Source organism: Podarcis bocagei (assembly GCF_964188305.1).
Source record: "Podarcis bocagei genome assembly, chromosome: 7".
Taxonomy (NCBI): Eukaryota; Metazoa; Chordata; class Lepidosauria; order Squamata; family Lacertidae; genus Podarcis; species Podarcis bocagei.
Genome location: NC_138132.1, coordinates 82554485 through 82576340, shown reverse-complemented (window position 1 = coordinate 82576340; position 21856 = coordinate 82554485). Strand labels below are relative to the sequence as shown.

Genomic DNA, 21856 nt, shown 5'->3' with positions numbered 1-21856 from the left:
ATCTGGGGTTGCAGCGCTCATCTCGCTTTATTGGCCGAGGGAGCCGGTGTACAGCTTCCGGGTCATGTGGTCAGCATGACTAAGCCGCTTCTGGCGAACCAGAGCAGGCACGGAAACGCCCTTTACCTTCCTGCTGGAGCAGTACCTATTTATCTACTTGCAGTTTGACGTGATTTCGAACTGCTAGGTTGGCAGGAGCAGGGACTGAGCTAAGGGAGCTCACCCCGTCGCGGGGATTCGAACTGCTGACCTTCTGATAGGCAAGTCCTAGGCTCTGTGGTTTAACCCACAGCGCCACCCGCGTCCCATTTCCATACTTACACTTATCCAATTATTATTTCCCTTAATTTTATCTAATCTTCTAATCTAATCTTCACTTAAAATCCTGCCACTGTATCAACCTGTTTACAGTTTATAGCTTGTTTATAGTTTTGAAGCATACAGAACAACTCGTTTCCCACATGCCTTCTCCAGAGGGACCCTAGGAGCCCGTTCTCAGTGGCCGACTTGCCTCTTTTCACTCCAATTGGCTCCCGTTGGCACAAAGGGTTAGAAGACTCCTTCTCAGTGGCTAAAAAGCTCCACTTTTGTGCCGATTGGTCAGCTCTGGGATACTGGAGGCAGAGACCCCACTGCAGAAATAGTATCTAGACCCAGGGCCACTACCCCATTGGAGGAGATTAACGGTGAACATACCTTTGCAAATAGTTACCCCTGCAAGGAATTAAGTGTGCCTCATTCTATAGCAAATAAAGTGGGCTTTCAGTGCTGTTACCCCTTCCTCCCGCTTTTGTGCCCTCCTTTCTCTGAGTTCTCTCCTCCCGCCCACCCCAATTTACTTACCAATCCTTCACCACAATAGCTGGCTTGACCTCGTCCATCAGCTCATCCCAGTAGCCATGATTCTTTAAGGTAACAAGCTGGTTTTTGAGGCAGAGCCTGCAAAGGCACATTGGAGGTGTTCAAAGGTACCAGTGGTTCAAAAGGGGGGGGGGCAGGGAGTGCGTGTGGCAGGGAGGAGAGGTTTGCAACAAGCAAACAAACACCTTCAGAGTCACTTTCTTGAGAGAGAGGCAGACCACACCCCTGAGATTCCCGTTGGGCCATTTTGATCTCTTCTCCATGGGGCCATAATAATAATAATAATAATAATAATAATATTTGTACCCTGCCCATCTGTCTGGGTTTCCCCAGCCACTCTGGGCGGCTTCCAGCAAAGATTAAAAATACATCAAAATGTCACACATTAAAAACTTTCCTGAACGGGGCTGCCTTCAGATGTCTTCTAAATGTCAGGTAGTTGTATCTCTTTGACATCTGATGGGAGCGCGTTCTACAGGACGGGTGCCACCACCGAGAAGACCCTCTGCCTGGTTCCCTGTAACCTCACTTCTCTCAGGGAGGGAACTGCCAGGAGGCCCTCGGCGCTGGACCTCAGCGTCGGGGCAGAACTTTGGGGGTAGAGACGCTCCTTCAGGTAGACTGGGCTGAGGCCGTATGCCAATGCTTTTCTTGTAGGGGGGAAAAGTGCCGGTATTGACCAGCAAATGGGGCAGTGCATGGGGGAGGGGCATAGCCTGACGCCAAGGCTGGACAGTGAGGGCGGGTTAGCTGCTTGGTGCCCCTGCCCATGTGAAGAGGCCTCCCCTGCCTGGCTTTGGGAAGGAGGCAGCAGGGCTCCAAAATCCTGTCAGAGCATCGTGCTTCCTTCCCAAAGCTGGGCAAGCGCTTCCCCAGGCTTGGGGAAGTATGTGCAATACTCTGACAGGATTTTGGAGCCCTCCAGTCTCGCCCGCAAAAGGTGGCACTACTGCACACCGCCAGAGAAAAAGCTCTTGGAAACAGCTAAGGATTTTCTCTGCATGGTGTCTTCCGGAGCTGAGCCGAAGCACTGGAAACAGCCTCCGGGACTGGAAAGTCACAGCACAAATTTAATAATAATAATACATTTTTTATTTATACCCCGCCCTTCCCAGTTCAAAAACCAGGCTCAGGACAGCTAACAACAAATTTAAAACACTTAATTGTAAAAACAGCATAAAATACAATATAAAAACATGAATAACAATAAAATTGAAAATTCAGAAATCAATTTAGGGGAAATAAGCGTTAGATAATCCCCAGGGCTAGCTGGGCCCTACTTGGGCCAGCAAGGAGGCCGGAGGAGAATTAGCTGTGGGGTCTCAGAGCGGGTGATCTTCATAAAAGGGGAGGGGGAGGGAAGAAAAGGGAAATAAAAGATCAGGCTGAATTCAAATTAAATTTAAGGGGGGACAGAAGGACTAATGGGGCAAACAAACGCGTCAACCCAATTTTACGGGAGGAATGAGGAAGCTGCGTCGCTCTGGGACACAATTCTCATCATCTCCTGTCATCGGCTCTGCTGGCTGAGGGGGGGAGGTCTAAAATATCCTGAAGGCCACAGGTTCACCATATTTGAACCGTTACTTGTCTTTGCTGCCCCTAGCTAACACCGTCAGAACTCCGCTTCCTTTTAATGCTGAGCTGGAGAAGCTCCAGATGTTGTATGACAACATCTCCCATTATCTCATGCTGACTGGGGCTGATGGGAGTCCTGGATAGCTACAGGTTCCTCATCCCTGAACTCCATCACTTGCCTTTACTGCCCCTGGCTACCACCGTAACTGTCAGTTTGCATTTCTTAGTGCAAAAAGCATCGCTCTGATATGTAGAGATCTTTCCTATTCTACTTATTCTGGAAGCTTTGTAGTGAACAGGTGGGATTGCTATGAGGAATTATAACAAATATAGAGTAAACTATCTGTGTCAGCAATGACAGCATTGCGTTGACTGGGTTTAAACTATTTTGATATGATTCTTGATCAATCCACACCTCTGCATCCCTGTTCCATTTCTCTTGCTTGACAAGGCAGGTACACTGCCAGTTGCTTTGCCAGGCATGCCTCCTGGGCCATAAAGAAAGTGGGCAAGTTTCTTTGGTGCAGCTTTTCTGATATGTTAATCTTAGGGTGTTAATCTTAGGGAAGGTGATAATGATCGTTGTCTTCCTGGCCATCCTTCTTATCAAGTGTATTGCTTGTTCATGACCTCAGGGGTTGCCAAATGCACTCCTTTGTAGTTCTGTTACCCCAAAAATACGTGTGCTTAATTAGTTTTGGTAGTTTAACTTTGTCCCCACTTGGGGTTTGTTGAAATGCTCAGAAGATATCTGATTGGTTCTTACGAACACTCTGTAAAAAGTTCTTTTGTGAATAAAACGACCTGGGCTAGAGGGTGGAGACAGAGATTCTTATACGCACCCTTCCCAGAGTCTTGCTGGTTCAAGCCTCTGTGTGTAGAAGAAGAAGAAGTTTGGATTTGATATCCCGCTTTATCACTACCCGAAGGAGTCTCAAAGCGGCTAACATTCTCCTTTTCCTTCCTCTCCCACAACAAACACTTTGTGAGGTGAGTGGGGCTGAGAGACTTCAAAGAAGCGTGACTGGCCCAAGGTCACCCAGCAGCTGCATGTGGAGAAGCGGAGACGCGAACCCGGTTCCCCAGATTGCAAGACTACTGCTCTTAACCACTACACCACACTGGCTCTCTTTCTTATTAATCAGAGTTCAATCCTTCCTTTGCTTTGGGGACGCCTCAAGCTTCTCCGTGTGACAGAAACAAGCAGAAGGTTCATGATCTTTGGGTTATTCCTTCCGAGAAGCTGAGTACAGCTGGCTTAAACTGGTTCTGTTATCACTTTCAGTCAAGGTCATGCTCTCTATAAAAGTAGGGCCAGAAGGAGGCTGGGTTTCACTTCCTATTCCTATCTCTTTTCCTTCTGGTGTGGTGTTCTGCACATAGTATGCTTAGTGTTAAGGTTTAGACTTATTCTAAGTTATTGTAAGTTTAAGTTACTTCTGCTGCAACTGGATTTCTTATGGACAGTGCCAATCCTGTATGTATTTTATTTGTGACCATTCTGCTCATTTGCCTTCAGCAGCAGTAAAGCTCTGCTGGATGAAATACAATTGCCTCTGGTCTATTTTTTGGGAATCTTGCAACGTTTAAGTTTTTACTTTGCTAACTATGTCAGAGTTCTGCTCTGGATCAATATTGAGTAGAATTCCATGACAATAACCACTCTGCCTTCTTTTAACTGAAATAAAAAATTAAGGTCTTATGTATATAATAAAGGTTCATAAATGTACCAAGCAAACACGTACATAAATATATAAACCACATGTCTGAAGCTGCACAGGAGAACAGCCATGTTGCCATTTTGACTCCCAAACTGGCCAGGTGTTTTTTTCTGCAAAGTCAAATGGAAAAGCCTCCCCGTTGTCTTTTCCTTCGCAAATCCTGTCTTATCTGTATATGAATAGGGTGAGCCTGTGATCTGGCTCAGGAACTAAGTATTTATCATTACAAAAGATTGGCCAGGCTCCCCAGGGAATCAATCCAGTAAGCATTAACAGGTAATCTGCCAGACAGGAGATAAACAACGACAGGAGGTAAACAAAGCACTCAGATTTCCGCTGTAGACCTCCCTTTCTGTGATGTAAGTATGATGTATCTGGGGGGTTGTCTTAAGCTACACCCCTTCTGTGATGTAGGTGTGATGTTTCTGGGGGTGGTCTTGGACTCCAGGGCTGGCAATTTAAAATGTCTATATAAGGGGGGGACACACCTTGGTTCTGGGTCCTCCTCCTTCTCCTGTGTGTGAAGGGGGTACCCTGTTGCAACTGTTCAATAAAGATCAGGCTTACAAGCCGCTTTGCTTCTCAATATTCTCTGGTTGGCCTCTGTTCTTTCCTCTGACCGATGGAGAACCTACAAAGGACTCTATAAGGGCTCTTGTGTCCCCCGTAAGGGAATAAGGGCAGATTTTTGTTTATTACATAACACAGAGATGAGAGACCTGTGGCCCTCTAGGTGTTGCTGGACTCCGACTCCCATCATCCTGGAGCATGGCTACTAGAAGCCCAACAACTTCTCAAAGCCACAGATAATTCATAGGCGCCGACTCCATGGGGCCTGAGGGGGCTCGAGCCCCCTCAAAAATTCGTTTGGGGGGGCTCAGCCGCCCCAATAATCTCGGGCGCTCCTCCAGCAGAGCGCCGCCGCCGATCGCGCGGCTCTGCTCCTCGGCTCAGCCTCCCTCTCGCCTTGCCCTTTCTTTCTCTCTCCCTCTCCCCCCTTTCTCTCTCTCTCTCTCTCTCTCTCTCTCTCTCTCTCTCTCTCACACACACACACCACAGGGAAAGGCGACTGACGGGAGGTGGGCGGGGGGGAAGCGGGGGGTGAGGGGAGAGGCGGCAGCAGCAGCGGGGAGTAAGGGAGAATAGCGATATAAAATCAATTGCGGCTGGAGGGTGAGCGAGAGTTTCAGCTGGGCTGTAGGGCGGGCGGTGAGGGGGGGAGAGTGTGAATCTGTGGGGAAGGCGAGAAGGAAGGAGGGAGGGATGGGGTGAGATTGAGAGAGGGGGAGGGAGGAGGGGTGGGGGAATGAAGGAACGAAGGGTTGGAGGAAAGGAAAGGAATGAATGAAACAGGAAGCAATGAGAAGAAAGGAAGGAAGGAAAGGAAAGGGTTGGAGCAAAGAAAGGAAGAAAGGAAGGAAAAAAGAAGGGAGGGAGGGAGGGTGAGATTGAGGGAGAGGGTAGAAAAGGAAGGAAGAAAGGAAGGAAGGAAGGAAGGAAGGAAGGAAGGAAGGAAGGAAGGAGAGGGGGAAAGGAAGGAAATAAGTGTTATTGGTTTCAGAACTCACAGGGTTAAGGAGTTCTGTGTGACGTCTCTTACCTGAGGCGTGGTTAGAAACTCTTTGGGAGTGGTTTGACTCTGAGAGTTTCAGTCTGGTTTCGCTTTTGCGGAGAGCGGACGCAAGATGGGTGAGCTTTCACCAGGTTTGAAGTTATGCTGTTAAACTTCATGATTAAAGGCTAAGAACATAAGAAACGCCTGTGTGTCTGGATTTATTACCACAAGCTGCAATTGCTTCACCGCTGTGTTTATCTCTGCTACCGGCAAGAGGGAGAGGCAGGAAGGATTTTTGGATCAGCACGGACAGACAGCAGAGCTGCGCAAAGGGAAGCGTGCTGGACTCCATGTTTGTTTTTCTTGGCACACATGGCAACTATGACCTCTCCGTATCCATAGGTTATGGGTGCTTGCCAACGCTTTGAAGCATTGCAGGAACGTCCCACGTGTGGTGAAGCCAGCAGGAAAGTTGCTGGGGCCAGCCGGAGCTGTTTCTTTGAGGCTGGAAGGAGCTCGCTGGGAGAAGCCGATCTGCCGGGAGCCGGAGGAAGCTGATACCAGTCGTGAGTAAGCTTACCCCGGGGGAGAAGGAGATGGCTCAGTCCCAGGAACATGGCTTTGAGCTTAAGCTGCCATGTGAAAAGTTAACCATTAAAACGTGGTAGGAGTGGAGTTATTTAGCAGAGTTGTCCCTAGTTGGAGCCAAGCTCTGGGAATTGGTGAAACCGATGTCTGCGTCAGCTGGGGCAGTTGCAAGCCAACGTGAAGCTGAGCAGCATGTTCTGGCGTTTCTGGCTGACAATGTAAGTGCTGATTTAAGGCCTATAGTTCTGGATGCAAGGAAGCCTAAGGCCGCTTGGCTAGCTCTACAGGAAGTGTGCAACGCTGGGGGCAGAAGCAAGGGCCGGGAGATGGCTGCATCGGAACAGGAGAGGCAAGAGGGCACTGACCACCTTCGTGAAAGCCAGTGCACAGCTGGGAAAGGCTGTGGGACCCCTGAGGGGGGCGAAGGGACTATTGCCACTGCTGCTGTTGCTGCCAGTTTTGCAGGGTCTAAAAGCTGCGTGGGTGATGCAACGTGTCTGCGTGAGGAGCTTGGAGAGAGGCAAGCTGCTGGGGGCCCTTTACCTACCACTGGGGGTGCAGGAAAGCGTCCTGGGAGCCCTGGGAGCAGTGGGGGGGGCGGTGAGCAGTAAAAGCACAGAGAAGCCTCTTTTTCCAAAGGCTGCCAAGAGTTGTTTGCGTCGAAAGTCGAAGCCTGGGAAACAGGACACTGCTAGATGCATCAAGGTCAGACATCTGCTGCAGAGGGAGATAACGGCTGCAGAGTTGTCTGGGAACTCTGAGATAGGTCCAGTCTTCAGAGCAACGCAGGATGTTGCGGTTTCGGACGCTGCCAAGGACAGGGGGAGCAGCGGGACGTTTGTTGCTGCCATGGCAACTTTGAAAAACAATACCAGCAGGGACACAGCTGTGAAGTGGGTGTTGGATTCGGGTGCCAGTCATCACCTCATTGGGACGCCATCTGCTGGGGAGCTGCGGAATTGCAGGGCTGTTTTAACTGGAACTGCTGTCACATTAGCTGACGGGACAAAACGAAAAGTTTCTAATGCTGCAAATGTATATGTTTCTGTTTTGCAGGCGGAGCTGGAGTGTTTCATTGTACCAGGGATGAAGTGTTGCCTGTTATCGATACCTGCTCTGGCGAAGCAGGGGTACAAAATCTGTTTTGAAAATAATAACTGTTCCATTTCCAGAGGGGGGAAGCTGCTTGTCAACGTGGAATGCAAGAACAATCTCTTTGTTCTGGAAACTCCTCTGGAGGGTGGGGGGAATGCTGGAAAAGCAAAGGCGCAGTGTGCTAGTGTTCCCAGTCATGATTCATGTGTTCATGTATGGCACAAGAGAATGTCTCATGCTTGTCTGGAAGATGTTAAGAGGTTGCCCGGCTGCACCAAAGGTTGTAAAATCACACCATGTGAGGGATTCCTAGAGTGCAGGGCATGCAGAAAGGTTCAAAGGGGCAGGTTTCCTGGGGTAAAGAGGGTAACCACAAAACCTTTTGAGTTGGTTCACACAGACCTTACAGGACCCATGAAGTGTGAGAGTCTGGGTGGGGCCAGGTTTCTGCTAACGATGGCAGATGATTTTTCTCAGAATTTATGGTGTTTCTCTCTCAGGTCACAGAGGGAGGCAGCGCAACTGATCCAGGATTGGGTTGCGGAGGTGGAACTAAGGTTCTCCACCAAGGTGCAAGAGTTCAGAAGCGACCGTGGGTCACAGTTCACTGGGTCTGCTCTGAAGGAGTTCTTCAAGCAAAAGGGAATTCGTCACCAGGTGACGGGTGCAAAATCTCCTCAAGAGAGAGGCGTGGCAGAGCACAGGAGTGAAGCACTGGCTGAAGCCGTCAGGGTTTTGCTGTGTGACTCTGGGCTGCCTCAGAGCTTTTGGAGTGAGGCTTGGAAGTTTGCCAGCTTTGTTTTTAACAGGTCCTACAATCACGATGTAGGTGACACACCATATTTTCTGTTGCACAAGAGGAAGCCACAGGTGCATTTCTTCCGTTCGTTTGGGTCCAAGGCTTCAGTGCCGATACCAACAGCGCAACGGAAGGAGGGTGGTCCTAGGTTCCAGGACATGATCTTCTGTGGGTATGATCCTGCAACAAATGGGTGGAAGTTTGCATACCCAGAGGGTGATCAGACCAAGCTGCTGGTCAGCAAGCATGCTGAGTTCTTTGAGCAGGGTGGTTGGTCACAGCCTAGGTATGGTTCTGATTTTCTCTCAGAATGCTTGCCCGATTCTGAGGGGGAGGAAAGGGAGGAAGAAAGGGAGGAAGGAGAGGCAAAGGCGGAGCCTGTTGCTGATGACCAGGTTGCTGATGAAGGTCAAGCACAGGGGTAGGCTTCTCCACAGGCTGTTAAGAGAGAACCCAAGAGTGAGCCTTCATCTCCTGTTAGCCAAGTGCAGGAGGCCCGAAGACGCAGCAAGTCAGAGGGGGAGTCCTCTGTGCTGGGAGACACATTTGCTGACCCCAGTGGGTCAGGAGGAGCGCCCGAGGTTGTGCTCCGGCGGTCCACTTGGACCACAAAGGGGATTCCACCGGAAAGGTTTCAGGTCACCAGTGCGTGGGTTGGTTTCGCACAGTGTGATTCTGGGAGTGTGGAAGGGATTCAACAATTGCCTGGGATAGATGCCAGTGGGAGGCAAAGGGCAATGGGAGGTGAGTTGAACTCAAAGAGGTCTGTAAATAGAGGTTCACAGTTTCCCTCAGGGTTCGAGACGAGAGGGGGTGTTATTGGTTTCAGAACTCACAGGGTTAAGGAGTTCTGTGTGACGTCTCTTACCTGAGGCGTGGTTAGAAACTCTTTGGGAGTGGTTTGACTCTGAGAGTTTCAGTCTGGTTTCGCTTTTGCGGAGAGCGGACGCAAGATGGGTGAGCTTTCACCAGGTTTGAAGTTATGCTGTTAAACTTCATGATTAAAGGCTAAGAACATAAGAAACGCCTGTGTGTCTGGATTTATTACCACAAGCTGCAATTGCTTCACCGCTGTGTTTATCTCTGCTACCGGCAAGAGGGAGAGGCAGGAAGGATTTTTGGATCAGCACGGACAGACAGCAGAGCTGCGCAAAGGGAAGCGTGCTGGACTCCATGTTTGTTTTTCTTGGCACACATGGCAACTATGACCTCTCCGTTGCCATAATAAGAAGCAATGAGAGGAAGGAAGGAAGGAAGGAAGGAAGGAAGGAAGGAAGGAAAGAAAATGAATGAAATAAGAAGCAATTAGACGAAGGAAGGAAGGAAGGAAAGAAAAAGCTGGGAAGGGTTGCAGGAAAGGAAAGAAAGGAATGAAATAGGAAGGGAGGGAGGAAGGAGCATCGAAGGGTTGGAGGAAAGGAAGAAAATGAATGAAATAAGAAGGAATGAGACGAAGGAAGGAAGGAAAGAAAGAAAGAAAGAAAGAAAGAGGGGAGCAGTGGAAAGAGGGAGGGAAAAAAACAGGAAGGAAGGAAGGAGTACTTAGGCTATGTCTCTTGGGACAGGTTAGCTGAGCTCCTGAGCAAGCGCCCCGTGCCACGCCTGCCCTCTTCGCCCCTCGGCCCCGTCTGCCTCCGCCCCCGACTGTATCAGGACCCCCGCCTCCTCCCCACCTGCTCCCTCGCCAGCCAGCCAGCCGCGCGCCCTAGCCGGAGAGCCCCGGCCGTCCCCGTCGCGCAATCGGCTGGATCTCCCTTCAGCAGGCCGTGCTCACAACTCAGCCCAGGGACCCCCCAGCAGCGGATCTCCGGCCCAGCTGAAGAATCCGGCAACAAGCCCCCTCCTCCCCAATCGCTCCTCCGAAATACGCTCCAAAACTCCCCAGATAGGCCGCCGGCCGCCAAGTCTCGTGGCGCCCTGAGCGAGGGTCTCTCCCCAACACCGCCACCTCGAACTGCGTTCTCCCGGCTACCCGAGCGAACCAGCGGCAGGACCCCGGTATGGGCCCCCCCAATATTTTTTATAAGTCGGCACCCCTGCCTGCCCAGGCACACATACTGCAGGCAGGGCCAGCTTCCTGTTTCCATGATAAACAAGTCTGCTTCAGGCCATGGGTTCCTCTAGCTCAGTACAGTATTGTCAACTCTGACTGGCAGCAATGGCTCTCCAGGGTTTAAGGCAGGAGGCAACTCCAGTCCTTGGAGGCTGAGCCTGGGACCTTCTGCATGCCAAGCAGGGGCTCTGCCACTGAGCTACAGTCCCTCACCTAAAAATAATTTAAGAGTCTAGTCCTCATAGTTCTTGAACTGTGCGTGCAATGCTGGTTCTTTAACCACTCAGCTAGGCTCCTCCCTTAGGACATCAGAGCGCAGAAAGCCCAGAATTGTCTACACTGACCGGCAGCAAAGGCTCTCTAGGGTTTCCCAGCCCACCTGGAAATGCCACTAGGGATTGAACCTGGGACCTTCTGTAAGCCGAGCAGCTACTCTAGCACTGAGCTGTGGTCCTTTTTTGTTAAAAATGAAGCAAGCCTCTAGTCCTCACTGTTCTGGATAAAGGGCTGATTTGAGGAGGAACGGAGGAAGCTGCCCTATACCTGGTCACACCCTGGCTCCATCTCGCTCAATATTTTCCACACTGACTGGCAGCAGGTCTCCAGGGCTTTTGGACAGATGGTCTCTCCTAGCCCTACCTGGAGATTGAATTTGGGGCATTCTGCATGCATGGAGCTACAGCTTTTCTCTTAAAACAGAGCAAGATTCTAGTCCTCATGGTTCTGAATTAAGGGCTGATTTAAATATACCTTATACGGAAATCAGACCTTTGAAAAAAACATTGCCTGCATCTTTCAGAAGCCATATGGTCAGGTAACATGGATGCAAGTCCTCATTTTCCTGTTTTGACTTTAGAAACACACCTTTCTTCTCTTTAGCAAATTGCGGCTTATTTCCTTTGTTTTAGTTTTTTACGCAACATTTGACGTTGTTCAATTTACTTTCAGTATAACATTTTTTTACATTTTGATACCCCATCCATATGTCTGTGATGTTCCTGTTGTATTCCTTTATCTGCTGCCATAACTGCCATTTATTTTCTGTTGTAATTATTGTTGTTGTTTGTTGTTTAGTCCTTTAGTCGTGTCCGACTCTTCGTGACCCCCTGGACCAGAGCATGCCAGGCTCTCCTGTCTTCCACTGCCTCCCGCAGTTTGGTCAGACTCATGTTTGTAGCTTTGAGAACACTGTCCAACCATCTCGTCCTCTGTCGTCCCCTTCTTCTTGTGCCCTCCATCTTTCCCAACATCAGGGTCTTTTCCAGGGAGTCTTCTCTTCTCATGAGGTGGCCAAAGTATTGGAGCCTCAGCTTCAGGATCTGTCCTTCCAGTGAGCACTCAGGGCTGATTTCCTTAAGAATGGATAGGTTTGATCTTCTTACAGTCCATGGGACTTTCAAGAGTCTCCTCCAGCACCATAATTCAAAAGCATCAATTCTTCGGTGATCAGCCTTCTTTATGGTCCAGCTCTCACTTCCAGCTTCTCACTTATCTCTGCTACCGGCAAGAGGGAGAGGCAGGAAGGATTTTTGGATCAGCACGGACAGACAGCAGAGCTGCGCAAAGGGAAGCGTGCTGGACTCCATGTTTGTTTTTCTTGGCACACATGGCAACTATGACCTCTCCGTTGCCATAATAAGAAGCAATGAGAGGAAGGAAGGAAGGAAGGAAGGAAGGAAGGAAGGAAGGAAGGAAATGAATGAAATAAGAAGCAATTAGACGAAGGAAGGAAGGAAAGAAAAAGCAGGGAAGGGTTGCAGGAAAGGAAAGAAAGGAATGAAATAGGAAGGGAGGAAGGAAGGAGCATCGAACCTTTGTTGGCAAGGTGATGTCTCTGCTTTTTAAGATGCTGTCTAGGTTTGCCATCGCCTTTCTCCCAAGGAGCAGGCGTCTTTTAATTTCGTGACTGCTGTCACCATCTTCAGTGATCACGGAGCCCAAGAAAGTAAAATCTCTCACTGCCTCCATTTCTTCCCCTTCTATTTGCCAGGAGGTGATGGGCCCAGTGGCCATGATCTTCGTTTTTTTGATGTTGAGCTTCAGACCATATTTTGCGCTCTCCTCTTTCACCCTCATTAAAAGGTTCTTTAATTCCGCCTCACTTTCTGCCATCAAGGTTGTGTCATCTGCATATCTGAGGTTGTTGATATTTCTTCCGGCGATCTTAATTCCGGCTTGGGATTCTTCCAGCCCAGCCTTTCGCATGATGAATTCTGCATATAAGTTAAATAAGCAGGGAGACAATATACAGCCTTGCCGTACTCCTTTCCCAATTTTGAACCAATCAGTTGTTCCATATCCAGTTCTAACTGTAGCTTCTTGTCCCACATAGAGATTTCTCAGGAGACAGATGAGGTGATCAGGCACTCCCATTTCTTTAAGAACTTGCCATAGTTTGCTGTGGTCGACACAGTCAAAGGGTTTTGCATAGTCAATGAAGCAGAAGTAGATGTCTTTCTGGAACTCTCTAGCTTTCTCCATAATCCAGCACATGTTTGCAATTTGGTCTCTGGTTCCTCTGCCCCTTCGAAATCCAGCTTGCACTTCTGGGAGTTCTCGTTCCACATACTGCTTAAGCCTGCCTTGTAGAATTTTAAGCATAACCTTGCTAGCGTGTGAAATGAGTGCAACTGTGCAGTAGTTGGAGCATTCTTTGGCACTGCCCTTCTTTGGGATTGGGATGTAGACTGATCTTCTCCAATCCTCTGGCCACTCTGGCCAAATTTGCTAGCATATTGAGTGTAGCACCTTAACAGCATCATCTTTTAAAATTTAAAATAGTTCAGCTGGAATATCATCACTTCCACTGGCTTTGTTATTAGCAGTGCTTTCTAAGGCCCATTTGACTTCACTCTCCAGGATGTCAGGCTCAAGGTCAGCAACCACACCACCTGGGGTGTACGAGACATCCATTTCTTTCTGGTATAATTCCTCTGTGTATTCTTGCCACCTCTTCTTGATGTCTTCTGCTTCTGTTAGGTCCTTTCCACTTTTGTCTTTTATTATGTTAATCTTTGTACGAAATGTTCCTTTCATATCTCCAATTTTCTTGAACAGATCTCTGGTTTTTCCCATTCTATTGTTTTCCTCTATTTCTTTGCATTGCTCATTTAAGAAGGCCTTCTTGTCTCTCCTTGCTATTTTTTGGAAATCTGCATTCAATTTCCTGTATCTTTCACTATCTCCCTTGCATTTTGCTTGCCTTCTCTCCCCCGCTATTTGTAAGGCCTTGTTGGACAGCCACTTTGCTTTCTTGCATTTCCTTTTCATTGGGATGGTTTTAGTTGCTGCCTCTTGTATAATGTTACGGGCCTCCATCCATAGTTCTTCAGGCACTCTGTCCACCAAATCTAAATCCTTAAACCTGTTCTTCACTTCCACTGTGTATTCATAAGGGATTTGACTTAGATTGTATCTTACTGGCCCAGTGGTTTTTCCTACTTTCTTCAGTTTAAGATTGAATTTTGCTATAAGAAGCTGATGATCTGAGCCACAGTCCGCTCCAGGTCTTGTTTTTGCTGACTGTATAGAGCTTCTCCATCTTTGGCTGCAGAGAATATAATCAATCTGATTTCAATGCTGCCCATCTGGTGATGTCCATGTGTAGAGTCGTCTCTTGTGTTGTTGGAAAAGAGTGTTTGTGATGACCAGCTTGTTCTCTTGGCAGAACTCTATTAACCTTTGCCCTGCTTCATTTTGAACTCCAAGGCCAAACTTGCCAGTTGTTCCTTTTATCTCTTGACTCCCTACTTTAGCATTCCAATCCCCTATAATGAGAAGAACATCCTTCTTTGGTGTCATTTCTATAAGGTGTTATAAGTCTTCATAGAATTGGTCAATTTCAGTTTTTTCAGCACCAGTGGTTGGTGCATAAACTTGGATTACTGTGATGTTAAAAGGTCTGCCTTGGATTCGTATCGAGATCATTCTATCATTTTTGAGATTGCATCCCAGTACAGCTTTTGCCAATCTTTTGTTGACTATGAGGGCCACTCCATTTCTTTTACGGGTTTCTTGCCCACAGTAGTAGATATGATGGTCATCCGAACTGAATTCACCCATTCCTGTCCATTTTAGTTCACTGATGCCCAGGATGTCAATATTTATTCTTGCCATCTCATTTTTGACCACATCCAACTTACCCAGGTTCATGGTTCTTACATTCCAGGTTCCTATGCAATATTTTTCTTTACAGCTCTGGATCTACTTGTACTTGCCCTCTGCTCTTCCCCAGTAGCATGTTGGACGCCTTCCGACCTGAGGGGCTCATCTTCCAGCGTCATAACTTTTATATGCCTGTTGTCTTTGTCCATGGAGTTTTCTTGGCAGGGATACTGGAATGGCTTGCCGGTTCCTGCTCCAGGTGGATCACGTTTGGTCAAAACTCTCCACTATGACCTGTCCATCTTGGGTGGCCCTGCACGGCATAGCTCATAGCTTCTCTGAGTTATTCAAGCCCCTTCGCCACGGCAAGGTAGTGATCCATGAAGGGGGTTGTAATTATAACAATCATTTATTTATTCTCCTTCCCTTGCCCATTATTCAAGTCCTGCTTGCGATTTCATTTGGCTATATACCGTAGTTTTTTCTCAGAGAGTCCGAAAAGAGCCTCCACTCTTCGACAAAGTTCTCGTCCTTTTGATCTCTTATTCTTGCTGTCAGCTTTGCCATCTCTGCAAAGTCCATTAATTTTAAGATCCATACTTCTTTCGTTGGGACTTCTTCTTTTCACTTCTGCACATCAGTACTGGCTGCATCAGTAGCATAAATAAACAACTTAACCATCTCTTTTGGAATCTCGGCCCCTATAATCCTTTAGACATCTTGGGAACAGTCACTGAGTCACTTTAAACATCTTCTTTAATTCATTATGTGCAAAATGGAGCTTATTTCCATGTAAACATGTTTAATCTCACAGCCACCCTGCTCTGCTCCTGCAGTCGTGAAGGTGCAATGATGTGAGTGAGTTTCAGCTGCAAAACTGCACGTGCTCAGAGGTCTGTACTATAAATCCCCACAGAGGGAGACATCTATGGAATAATAAGCCATATGACCCTTTTCAGGACAAAAGATTTGTGAGCTCTGCCAGAGGCGTTGACAGGCAGTAAGGTGCTGAGGTGCTTGTTCTATTTTAAAGTTCTTCACTGAGCATCAATGCTATTCCATTTATTTATTTAGAAAAGCCTGGATCTATTTCCAAGAGAACTCAAGGGGCCTCCAAAATTCCCCACCCACCCTCAGAACTTTCCCTTGGGTTTGCAGTGCTCTGGCTTTTATTAAAACACAGAGTGCAATGTTTCAAAGTTTAGAAATCACAAAGCGTTTTGGATAGGTAGGGATCAGGGCGTGGTCTCAGCCTCTTTCGGTGAGAAGGGAAGTAAGTTGTTAGCCCTTAAGGTGCAAGCAAAAGACAGATCTGTAAGTGAAGATAAACAAACAGAAAAATTTATAAAAATGAAATACAGTAAAATGAGGCTTGCATTAAAGTAAGATTTTAAAGATTCTACTATCTGTATTAGGGCAATGACTTTATTGGATCAGCAGAAATTTCATGAAATGCTGTGCAAGCTTTCGAATTCTCCAGAACTCTTCATCAGGTTAGAACAGCGGTCAGCAAACTTACTGCACCTTGGGCCGGTGTCTCCAGCGCCGATCGCTCAGAGGGCCGGAGGGCAGGGGAGCGCATGCCCATACGCGTGCGCACACGCTATTTCCGGTGCACTTCCAGGTTGGAGGAGCACTGGAAATAGCTTGTGTGCATGTGCACGGGCCTCCTCCGACCTGGATGTGCAATGGAAACAATGCTTGCACATGTGCACAACACTTGCGCATGCGCACAAGCTATTTATGGTGCTCCTCCGACCCGGAAGTGGGCAGCCGCAGCGCAGCGCTGGTAAGAGCAAGCGGCGGCAGCGGGGATTGACGTGAGCCAGATAAACGAGTTCCTCGGGCATTATCCAGCCCACGGGCCTTAGTTTGAGGACCCCTGGGTTAGAAGGTAAGCAGAGCAGTTGCAGGAGAGGAGAGGAGGTTTCTAGCACAAGAGGACAGAAATTCCTATCCACTGCATATAGCATAACAAAAGCCACCAGACAATCAAACCATACATGCATTGTTTGAGGCTTCCCCTAAAGAATCCTGGGAACTATACAGTGGTGCCTCGCAAGACGAAAAGAATCCGTTCTGTGAGTCTCTTCATCTAGTGGTTTTTTCATCTTGCGAAGCAAGCCCATTGACGGATTAGCGCTATTAGCGCTATTAGCGGCTTTTAGCGGCTTTTAGCAGCTTATCGGCTTAGCAGATAAGCGGATAAGTGGCTTAGCGGCTTAGAAAAAGGGGGGGGGAGGAGAAAAAAACCGCAGGAACTCGCAAGACATTTTCGTCTTGCGAAGCAAGCCCATAGGAAATTCGTTTTGCGAAGCACCTCCAAAACAGAAAACTCTTTCGTCTAGCGAGTTTTCCGTCTTGCGAGGCATTCGTCTTGCGGGGCACCACTGTAGTTTGTTAAGCGTCTCTTAGCAACTCTCAGCACCTTTAGCAAACTATGGTTCCCAGAATTATTTGGGGGAAGCACAAAGTGGTAGATAACAGTGTTTTAAAAGTATGGTCAGATGTGACCAATGTATCACTTAAATATTCCTGCATTGCAGGGGCTTTGATTAGATGACCCTCATGGTCCTTTCCAACTCTACAATACTATGATTTCTATGAAACATTTCTTTTTTAAGGGAATCCAAAAGCCATATTGTGCAGGAAATCCACAAGGAGTCTCCATCCGAAACATAGTTTTCATCCTAAACTTCAGGACAATGACCCAAAAGACCCAGAAACCCATTCATTGACGTAGCTGCAACTCACTAAGGAAAACACACTCTGCATATGCCCAGAGGCAACCAGCTTTTAAATAGATCCATATGTACTGGGTTTGCATCAGGGTGTTCTAAGCAGCTGTCAGAGTGAAACCCGCCTCAGATAATCAAGCCCTGCCCTAAAAACTTTGCAACCTCCCCACAGCTGTGCTGGAGCCACCCAGGGACTCTGGCTTCTGGAAGCCCAAATGCGTTCCCATTGCAAGTGTCCCTAGGAGCCCTTGTCCCCATGAGCTCTTCAGAGGAACAGTCAAGGTCCCTATAAATTCTGGTGCTTGATCCTCCAAATCCCGGCAGGAGGTAACCTGAGTCCTTTTTGGCACCGTCGAAAACCCCACAATAGAGCACTTAGAAGAGATAAACAGTCTTGTTTGTTTCAACCCACGAGAATCTGCACTTTGCAAAAAGAAAACAAGCCTTTCTGAATGCAGCTTTGTACATCTTGAAACAAACAAGCTTTCTGTGGAAATGTTCAGGGCGGCCGGAGAGGATATATTATTTATTAATATCCTTCCTATCTTGTGCTAGCAAGTTTCTTTACTTAGCAGAGTTAAAATTCCCCTTTTACATGCACAGCAGATAGCTGATTGCAAGCTCGTGTGAGCTTCTCACTATTGTACGATTCTGGCTGTGTCAGGATGAATTGTATGTTCCTGGTAAGTTTCCTTGAATCTCTCTTAAAAGAATAAAAACGCCACAATCTTATTCAAAGTCAATAAAAGTTTACTTACATCAGTTCACAGTTGAATCCCTGAAAGCAGACTTAGTCACAAATACAGTGGTACCTCTGGTTAAGAACTTAATTCGTTCCGGAGTTCTGTTCTTAACCTGAAACTGTTCTTAACCTGAGGCACCACTTTAGCTAATGGGGCCTCCCGCTGCCACTGCGCCGCCAGAGCACGATTTCTGTTCTCATTCTGAAGCAAAGTTCTTAACCCGAGGTACTATTTCTGGGTTAGCAGAGTCTGTAACCTGAAGTGTCTGTAACCTGAGGTGCCACTGTACGTACATGTGGATCTACCCCATATAGGGGGATAATCCCAGTGTTCCTGCTAGCTGAGAGCTAACAGAGCAGTCCTAGCTAAGAAGCTGGTCAAACGAAGACGGAAGTGAAAAAGAGGGAGAGGGTGGCAGCATGCCTTGTCCTTTTGTTACCTGGACAGGTTAGGCCACACCCACCTTCTATCACATTCAAAAGGAAGGATGCTCTAGCCAGGAGGAACAGGAAGTTTCAACTGGCTAGACCAAACATTCCCTCACATGTCTTCTCTAGCATTTCAAGGAATGTTGTACTTGACTGCTCTCAGTGGATTACATCCAGGGCTGTCTTAAGTGTATCCGGCGCTGTGGTTCAAAGATCCCTCCGCCCCCCCCCTTTCCCAGAATTGCTCTCCTCCTGTGGAGGCTTGGGAAGGAAGCTGCACGCCCGCCAGCCATATGGTTGACGGGGCAAAGCCTCTGCAGGGATCGCTCTCCTCCCACTGAGGCTTGGGAGGCAAGCTGCATGCCCGCAGTGGCGTAGCGTGGGGGGTGCAAGGGGGGCAGGCCGCACCGGGCGCAACATCGGGGGGGGCGCGCTCGCTGCCTCCGGAGTCGCCGAAGAGCCTCGGGCGCAGGCTGTAGCAGAGCCGCATGTCTCGCGGCGCCCGGCTGAAGGCGCCCGGCAGGCAGCGGCTCTCAGCGCTCGCCGCGGAGGACGCGCCAGGCAGCCCCTCCTCACAGCCCCGCCTCCGCCGCTGCTGCTGCAGCTGCTGGGCCGTTGCATTTTCCTCGCCTCTCTGCCCCCCTCCTCCTCCAGGCAAGCGGCGTCGTTTGGGCAGCAGCGCCAGTGGCAACTCGCAGGTTAGGGGTTAGGGGGGGCGCAAATTACGTGCCTTGCCCCGGGTTAGGGGGCGCAAATTACTTGCGTTGCCCCGGGTGCTGACAACTCACGCTACGCCGCTGCATGCCCGCCAGCCATATGGTTGACGGGGCACAGCTGGCGGACATGCAGGGAAAGGGGAGGCCGCCAGCAAAGCCGCACAGCTCCCCAATCGCTGGGGCACCCCAAGAGGCCAGCACCCTGGCGCAACGCGCCAGTAAGCTCAATTGGAAAGATGGCTCTGATTACATCCCACACTTTCTTGACATTTCCTTGTCGTTGATTTATTCATCGCCTTTCCAACAACCGGCTCAAGGCAATGCACACAACAGATGGTTAAAAACAGTTAAGGTTCATATAATTGTAGAGTTGAAAAGGACCCCCAAGCATCTAGCCCAACCCCTTGCAGTGCAGGAATCGCAGCTAAAGAATTCCTAGCAGATGGTCATCCAGCTTCTGTTTAGAAACCTCCAATGAAGGAGCGTCCACCACCTTCTGAGGTGGTTAAAAGCATAAAAACAGCAAATGCATTTAAACTGAAGCTAAAACTGTACAAATTTGCAATGGGTGGGCACTCCAGGAGTGTACCCCAAATTTCCCCAAATTGCAGAGAAAGACTGTCCACTGGAGGCAGCTATTTCCCAGAGGAATTTGTCTTCTCTCACTGGCCTTCTTGTTCAAGAGCCCAAATCAACTTCCAAACAATTGTGGTTAGATTACTGCAATGCACTCTGTGTGGGGCTTCCGTTGAAGATAGCCAGGGAACTACACCTGGGAGAGAATGCGGTTCCCTAGCTGTTGGGGGGCGGGCAGCAGGGTTGGATAGTGAAATGGAATTACGGTACCCAACATAGATCTCGAAGGCGCTGCAACTGGACCCAATTCAGGATTGGAAAGGTTGCAGCATTTGGGATTTTTTGAGTCTAGGGAAAAGGCGAATAAGAGACAGCATGACAGAAGTTTATAAAATCATTCCTGGCATGGAGAAAGTGGGTAAATAATAGGTTTTCTCCCTCTCTCATAACACTAGAACTGGTGGGAAATTTGGGGGGAAATTCTGCCCCACATTAGAGGAAGCTGCTGAGCTCAGTTTACCTCCTAGCCTGATCCCCGTTCTTGTTACCCTGCAAATCCCCACAAACAGACTTGGGGGGGGGGGACTGGATGGTGGTGGGGCAGGTGCAAAAGATTTCTATTCAGGGCAGTTGTCATAGAATCATAGAGTTGGAATAGACCACAAGGGCCATCGAGTCCAACCCCCTGCCAAGCAAGAAACACCATCAGAGCACTCCTGACATATGGTTGTCAAGCCTCTGCTTAAAGTCCTCCAAAGTAGGAGACTCCACCACACTCCTTGGCAGCAAATTCCACTGTCAAACAGCTCTTACTGTCAGGAAGTTCTTCCTAATGTTTAGTTGGAATCTTCTTTCTTGTAGTTTGGATCCATTGCTCCGTGTCCGCTTCTGTGGAGCAGCAGAAAACAACCTTTCTCCCTCCTCTATGTGACATCCTTTTATATATTTGAACATGGCTTTCATATCACCCCTTAACCTCCTCTTCTCCAGGCTAAACATGCCCATCTCCCTTAGCCGTTCCTCATAAGGCATCGTTTCCAGGCCTTTGACCATTTTGGTTGCCCTCCTCTGGACACGTTCCAGTTTGTCAGTGTCCTTCTTGAACTGTGGTGCCCAGAACTGGACACAGTACTCCAGGTGAGGTCTGACCAGAGCAGAATACAGTGGCACTATTACTTCCCTTGATAATTTAGCACAGTTAATGGTGACATTTGTGGCTTGCCAGTGGAGACACTCATTGCACCAGAATGTTGACAAGGTGGATGAATACCCAGCTGAGCGGTGGCATGCGTTATTCTCCACCAGATCCCCTGGCACCAGCTCTGAATTTTTCTCCTGCAATCCACCCTGTCACCCACTCCGCTTGCAAAGGCCAACCCTCAGTTGCGTATCTTAATTAAAGCATATCTGGCCACAGCGACCTTAAAAGACTCTAGGTGGGCTCCCTCCTTTTTTCATTGAATTTTCCAGCTGACTTGTCTTGCCTCTTCTCCCAACCACCCACTTGCGTTTAGTTGTGATGCTTGCATTGTGGGGAGTTGGACGGGGCAACCCTGTTATAGGAATTTACAACAACCCTATGATTTGGTTTCATTTCAGTTAGGAGAAACGAAGCATTGCTGCCTCTGGCCGTGGAGGAAGAGCATAGCCACATCAATAGCTACTATCAATAGCTCCTCCATGAATCTGTCCAATGCTCTCTTGAAGCCATCAAAGTCAATGGACTTCACTGCCCTCCTGCAGGAGCGAATCCCATTCAGCTCTCCACTGCCTAAAGATGGACTTCCTTTTAGCGGTCCTGAATCTTCCAGGATTCCATATGAAGGAAACAGCTCTCCTCTTTGCTGAGCATCCCAAGGAGGTTGGCAGTCCAAGGTAGACTTCTTCTTAACTTGGAGGCTCTACTTCTCTGCGATGTCTTATAGCCAGGGATGGGCCTGCAGAAAAACCTCTTGGCCAAGCATCTTGCCATCTAAAGGGGCCACCCAAGGATGAATTCATCCCTTCGCATCTATTTTTTAAAATTGCCTACATCTTACCCAGAAGCACAGTTTGATTTTTTTACTTACATTCATTTTTTCAACTTAAGCAGTAAATACCAGCATTGCTTTAAGGCCTAAGTAACTTTTCTTTGGAACTCTTGATCCGTTCTGAACTACATTATACTATACTTGGGGTTGGACTAGATGACCGTTGGGTGCCCCTCCCAACTCTACAATTCTATGATTCCTTATCTATGCATGCCTGGAAAGAATATAAGATCAGGGTTCTGTAGATAGGGAGCAATAAAGCGGGCAGTCT

The 21856-nt window shown here is 48.3% G+C and overlaps 1 protein-coding gene across 2 annotated transcripts in view; it reads left to right on the top strand.

The window, feature by feature from the left end:
• Positions 1 to 21856, top strand: part of LOC308591909 (protein-arginine deiminase type-2-like) — a 153215-nt gene that overhangs the window by 64057 nt on the left and 67302 nt on the right. The gene's annotated exons all lie outside the window — the stretch shown is intronic.